This window comes from Chiloscyllium punctatum, chromosome 43 (genome assembly GCF_047496795.1).
Source record: "Chiloscyllium punctatum isolate Juve2018m chromosome 43, sChiPun1.3, whole genome shotgun sequence".
Lineage (NCBI taxonomy): Eukaryota > Metazoa > Chordata > Chondrichthyes > Orectolobiformes > Hemiscylliidae > Chiloscyllium > Chiloscyllium punctatum.
The window spans coordinates 18865210-18871749 of NC_092781.1; the positions used below are offsets into that span (position 1 = coordinate 18865210).

At 43.5% G+C, this 6540-nt stretch overlaps 1 non-coding gene across 1 annotated transcript; it reads left to right on the forward strand.

Moving 5' to 3' along the window:
- The first annotated feature begins 410 nt into the window (after nt 1-410).
- On the forward strand, nt 411-484 carry trnai-aau (transfer RNA isoleucine (anticodon AAU)). Its single transcript has one exon. It is a non-coding gene; the product is annotated as a tRNA-Ile (tRNA).
- The last annotated feature ends 6056 nt before the right edge of the window (nt 485-6540 follow it).

Sequence of the window (6540 nt, forward strand, 5' to 3'; positions counted from 1 at the left end):
ATTGTTAGATTACAATTCAAATGCATTTGTCATAAGGTTCGTAGCAGTTTATCAGCAGCACATAACCCTGACTCCAAAGGTCTGTGGGTATCCAGAAGAACAGTGTGCGACCGTTGAAAGTACGTTTCTCCAGACGATGTTTGTCAACATGACAAGCGGCAGCTGAGCTGGTGGCATTGCGATTGAAATTGCATGCGTCCGGACATTGTGCTTAATTTTGGATATCAGAGCAAATGGTTAACTCGAGTATGTGCGTTCGGGAAAGTAAATGCTTTTTTTGTTGAAATGCTTTGCAACGAAAGGAAACACTTCAGACGATCGGGCGATCGATATGAAGCAGAAAATGAACAGCCGTCGTGGTTTTGAGCTCTGGCAATATAGGCATTTGCTTTCGAGCAGTAAGCAGCGTTGGTCGGTTAGCTCAGCTGGTTAGAGCTTGGTGCTAATAACGCCAAGGTCGTGGGTCCAATCCCCACACTGACCATGCGAAGCGATGGCGTGGTTAGCGGTGCGGTGTCAGGGATCGTCGTGGCATTTTACTTTCACTGACTGCAAGAACTTGTCACATGATCGCTTGAGATGTGTCTTCGTTCGAAAGCCGACCATCGCTGTCATGAACATCAACTCGCTGGTGCATGCCGGATCTCAGCTGCGTTGCTGTATTTCCAAACAACGTGCTCCACGAATCCACGATGCAGGAAGCCTCACCTGCGCAATAAAACATTTGACAGGGTTAGACGCACGACTTGATCGCTGTACCCGTGATGATTGGTGGATGCTGTCTGCAGCAAATCAATCAGTCTCAATTGTTTTCACAATCAAATGCAAAACATGAAACATATGCAGTATTAAGCAGACCAGGCACAGTCTCGGAGGAGAACCAGAGTTCAGACTTCAATTCAAATCAAAGCTTCGTTCATGTTATTTTCCTGGATCTCTGTTAATACTTGTCACACGACTTCCAGAGGGAATTCACCCTCACGCTTGCTCACCTCTTACGCATCCACACTGGAGTTATCATATCACCAGCAACATCATAGCGCCATTAATAAAAGATAATTACTGCGGATGCTGGAATCTGAAACTGAAAGAGAAAATGCTGGAAAATCTCAGCAGGCCTGGCACCATCTGCACGAAGAGAAAAGAACTGACGTTTGGAGTCTAACTGAACCTTTGTTAAAGATAAAAAAAGGGGGAGAATTAGGGAGCTATTTATACCAGGCTGGCAGAAGGTGAGTCAAGGCACCAGATGCAAAGGTGATAATGACAGTGCAGGGAGAGATTAAAGGGAGATTAGGAGCCGTGAATGAGGCAACTGAAGACAGTGCTCTGTGACAAAATATGTGGGGGATGGGTGAAGCAGAGACAAAATGGAAAACAGGGAAGAAGGGTAGCAAAGCGGGAAGAGGAGAGGAAATAGGTATTGAGAGAGTGGGGAGCGAGAGAAAGAGAGACAATCAAGAAATAAGAGGTACAGAACAGTGAAAAAAAAACTGAAAAAGATAAATAAAATAATTGAAATAAAATTTCCTGAAGTAGTTTGAATTCAAAAACTTCAGACAATTTTACTTCGTTTATGTTATTTATCTTTTTTATCATTTCACCTGCACTAACATAGAGCCATTCGATATGGACAGCACTGAAAACACAGTCTTCGGTCGAACTCGTCCATTCCGAACAGATGTCCTCAACTGATCCAGCCGCGATTGCATGCACTTGAGCCATTTCTCTCGAAACCCTTCCTTTTCAAATACACGTCCAGATTCCTTAAAAGTATTGGAATTATACCATCCATCACCAGATCGTCTGGCAAGTTATTCCAAAACGCACCACCTTCTGCATGCACCGTTGGCCCTCACTGCCTTTCGAATTCTCACCCTCCCACACCCCCAGATTTATACCCTCTCGTTTTGCAATGCCCCATCTGAGCGAAAGGAAGTCGTCTATTTACCCGATTCATTGCCCTCATGATTGGAAATCCTCCATAAGATCAGCTCCCAGCCTCTGACGCTCCAGTCAAAATAGTGAGTGCGTGTTCAGCCTGTAAACGTTTGCACGTTTTCCATTTTCAAATGGAGGATGTTGCATGCTGTCTGAAGCAATCATCTTAGCAGCTGATCTGTCGCTGATAAAACGCTGCAGGAAGGCGTGATAACTTGAAAAATATGCTGTCAAACGAAGATTGCACAAGCAACATGAGTCCTTGAGCAAAACGTACAATTGACTTCTGAGCTGTTGCTGACACCAAAGCAACTGCGACGTTCGGGAGCAGAAAGAATCCCACTGTTAGATTACAATTCAAATGCATTTGTCATAAGGTTCGTAGCAGTTTATCAGCAGCACATAACCCTGACTCCAAAGGTCTGTGAGTATCCAGAAGAACAGTGTGCGACCGTTGAAAGTACGTTTCTCCAGACGATGTCTGTCAACATGACAAGCGGCAGCTGAGCTAGTGGCATTGCGATTGAAATTGCATGCGTCCGGACATTGTGCTTAATTTTGGATATCAGAGCAAATGGTTAACTCGAGTATGCGCGTTCGGGAAAGTAAATGCTTTTTTTGTTGAAAAACTTTGCAACGAAAGGAAACACTTCAGACGATCGGGCGATCGATTTGAAGCAGAAAATGAACAGCTGTCGTTGTTTTGAGCTCTGGCAATATAGGCATTTGCTTTCGAGCAGTAAGCGGCGTCGGTCGGTTAGCTCAGCTGGTTCCAGCGTGATGCTACTAATGCCAAGGTTATGGGTTCAATCCCCACTCTTGCCTCGCGAAGCGATGGCGTGGTTAGCGGTGCGGTGTCAGGGATTGTCGTGGCATTTTACTTTCACTGTCTGCAAGAATTTGTCACATGATCGCTTGAGATGCGTATTCGTTCGAAAGCCGACCATCCCCCGCTGTCATGAACATCAACTCGCTGGTCCATGCCGGATCTCAGCTGCGTTGCTGTATTTCCAAACAACGTGCTCCACGAATCCACGATGCAGGAAGCCTCACCTGCGCAATAAAACATTTGACAGGGTTAGACGCACGACTTGATCGCCGTACCCGTGATGACTGGTGGATGTTGTCTGCAGCAAATCAATCAGTCTCAATTGTTTTCACAATCAAATGCAAAACATGAAATATATGCAGTTTAAGCAGACCAGGCACAGTCTCGGAGGAGAACCAGAGTTCAGGCTTCAATTCTCTTTCTATGTACCTATACACGGTGAGTTTATCCAACCATTTCTTTTTTAATTTTAGTTTGTCCTACAGGTTTCTCCTGCAGATGCCTGAAACAATGATTTTCTTGTGCATCAAACAATTAAGATTCTGCAATTGGTGACTGTAGCGTTGACATTGTACGATGGAGTTTTTTGCAGAAGGACTTAGTCATGACATTCCTTGTTTGTCTTACATCTGGAATGATAACCACGAACAGCTGATAATGTCAACATTTAATTCTGATCAGGTTTTGCAATTTCTGTCCTCAAAATGTTAAAATATTAACGTTCTAATATCAAAACCAGACTATAAATATTTCATTGATCCAGTCCTTTATTTTCTCGTAGACCGAACAATGCGATTAAAAGTCATCACGCTGACATCATCACCTTCTGAAGGTCAGCACTGAAAATTAATGCTAATCTCTCAATATTTACACCCGATGTGTGAATCATAATGAAATAACCTTCACGCGTACCAGTATTGCTGCCTGACCTATAGAATGTTATTGGAATTTTCTGTTGTCCATTCAGATTAGGACCATCAAGACTTTTCAGTTTCATGCAGAGTTCAAACGCTTCAGGTTGGAATCAGTGACTGTTTCCACGGATATCGTTGTCAGAAAGTGCATCAAAATGGCAACATTGAGTTGGAAATGTGTAGCCAATGCTGATGTGAAACTGACAAAGGTCGATGCCTTCTTAAACCAGAGGAGCCTTACTCACGCAGCAACAGAAAGAGTGCTGTTCGGAGGGATGTTTCAGAAAGTTGTTTGCTTGACAGTGAAGGAACGGTCAAAGACGTTTTAAGTGGGAACTGCTTAGATCTTGTTTGGAAACGTGGTTTTCCCACACTTCCGGTATCCTTCCTCATCCAGGTGTTCTAGAAAGCAGGTTCAAGAGTCATGCTCAACACGTTTTAACCGGTTACTTCAGTGCATTGCATTGATGTTAATCAATGCTGTCATTACACCAGTGGCAGAGTGAGAGAATGCATATCCTATTAGATGTACTGTCTCTCTGATGGCCTGTCTAATCCTATCGTGTGTAATGTTTCCTGACATTGATTGGTGCTTCACTCATCCAAAGAAGTGCGCAGTATGCTATCACAGACTTGACTTGTGGTAATGAAACCATGGACGTCATTTGGGGTTACAGGACTTACATTCCACTCACAGATCTGCGTGTATATGCATCGAATCCTTTTTTTCTGACTTACTTTTTACCTCATGAAAAGTACAGCAATTCCAGTTTTCAATTTCTAGACAATAATTAAACCTATATATGAGGACAGAATTTCCTGCGTGCATATAAGTGGCGCTTCAAGCGTTAATTAAAAATTACAAGTTTTACTTTATGGCACAGGGTTTTTGCTGCACTGTGTTCCCTTTTTTTGTTCTTGGCATGTTCCTCCTCACAATGATAGGTGGACTTCAAATTAATGCCACAATGCAGTTTATGGAGGGTGATAAAACACTATTGTAACAAATTCTTATGACCGAATAGCACACTGTGGTTCTGACATTTTTCAGGATTTAGAAATCAAGTTGAAAATTTCTGGTAGCAGGATCTTACTGTTAAGAAAACTGTGTGCCGAATCTGGATTTTGAAGCATTGCCTGAGGTCTCTGACGGTTTTCCGCAACGGGACTATTGAACTACTCTTTCTCTGACTGGCCAATGCTGACTGGAGATGCCAGTTTTGGATTGTGGTGGACGAAGTTAAAAATCACACATCAGATTATAGTCCAACTGGCTTATTTCGTAGCACGAGCTTTTGGAGAGCTATTCCTTCTTCAGGTAACTTTTGGAGAAGATCGTAAGACACAGAATTTACAACAAAATATTACAGTGTCAGGAAACAGAAATGATATACTGAACATACATGATTTTCGTTAAGTCTTCCATCTTTTAGAATGGCTTGCAGGTGTCAGTTCATTAATATGAAAATCCCAGAACTTTTATTCAGTCACGTTCCCGAGATGACTTAAGATTTTCTATTTTGAAAAGCTGAAATCTCAGCTCAGACAATGCTTTAAAGCTGCAAGGTTAGCATCTGTCTTTATCCCAAACTTGAGTTGGACTGATTGTATTTCCACAGTCGGAGTTTTTCGAATATGACATGAATTGACTGTCTGCATTTCCTGCCCACAGAACGTGTGCGTTTTGAGCAAAATAAAATAATATCTCCATGTGTAATTCAGAAAATGCAAATTCACCCCATCTACTTGTATGTGTGTGCCTGTCTATGAGAGATGGAGACTGTGAGCGTGTGCATGTAAGTGTGTGTGCTTGTGAGTGACTTGAGAGAGTTTGTTTTTGTATTCGTGTATGCCGGGTAAATTGTGTGTGTGTGTGTGTGTGTGTGTGTGTGTGTGTGTGTGTGATGGAGTACAAAACTGTAAGACGGTGTCTGCACGTGGGTTTAAGTGTGACGCGTATATGTGTGTGTGCATGAGAGAGAGCGTGTGTCTGACAGCTGGTCTGCGTGAGTGTGTGAGTATGTAGGAGTGTGTGTGTATGTGTGCTTGTTTGTGTGTATGAGAGAGAGAGAGTGCAGGGTGTAGTGTGACATGAACCCAATTTCACGTTTGAGGCTATCTTCATAGGTATCAAAATTTGCTGTCAGACTCTGCTCTGCCACACTGCATTGGTGCATATCCCAAAGTACACCTTGGAAGATGGTCACCCAAATATCTGAAACTGATTGTCCCTGTCAGCTGAAGCATTCCCTGACTGGGAGGGAACACCCCTGTATGGCGTTGTTGCGCAGTGCCTCTTCCGCAGTTGTCACACATCTGTTTGGTCTCGCCAATGTACCATGCTTTGGGCCATCCATGTTCGTAGTGTACGAACTAAGCAATGTTGGCCGAGTGACGTGAGTGCATACCTCGTACATGGGGGGTGGTTTCCTCACGTGTGATGCTGGTATTCATGTCGATAGTCTGAATCGTCTTGCAGTGCTTGCCATGACAGAGTTGTACGGTATTGTGGTCGATGTTGCCTTGAAAGCAGGGCAATAACCTGCAAACAATGGTTTTGGTGCAGCAGGTACTAAAGGCGAGAAGTGGAGGCATAGGGAAGGTCTTGACGAGGTGCTGACCCTCATCGATAATGTGTACCAGACTGCGAAGAATATAGCATAATTTCTCTGCTCCTGGGAAGTACTGGACAATCCTATCCGTTGCATCCCATGTCTATCTCCGAATGAAGTCATCACAATATCTCGTTGTGGCATGTGTGAACTGGCTTTCGATGAGTGAACATTGTATCCTGTTCTTATGATGGAGTCCTTGAGTATCTTCAGACGTCCGTCGCATTCCTCCTCAACTGAACGT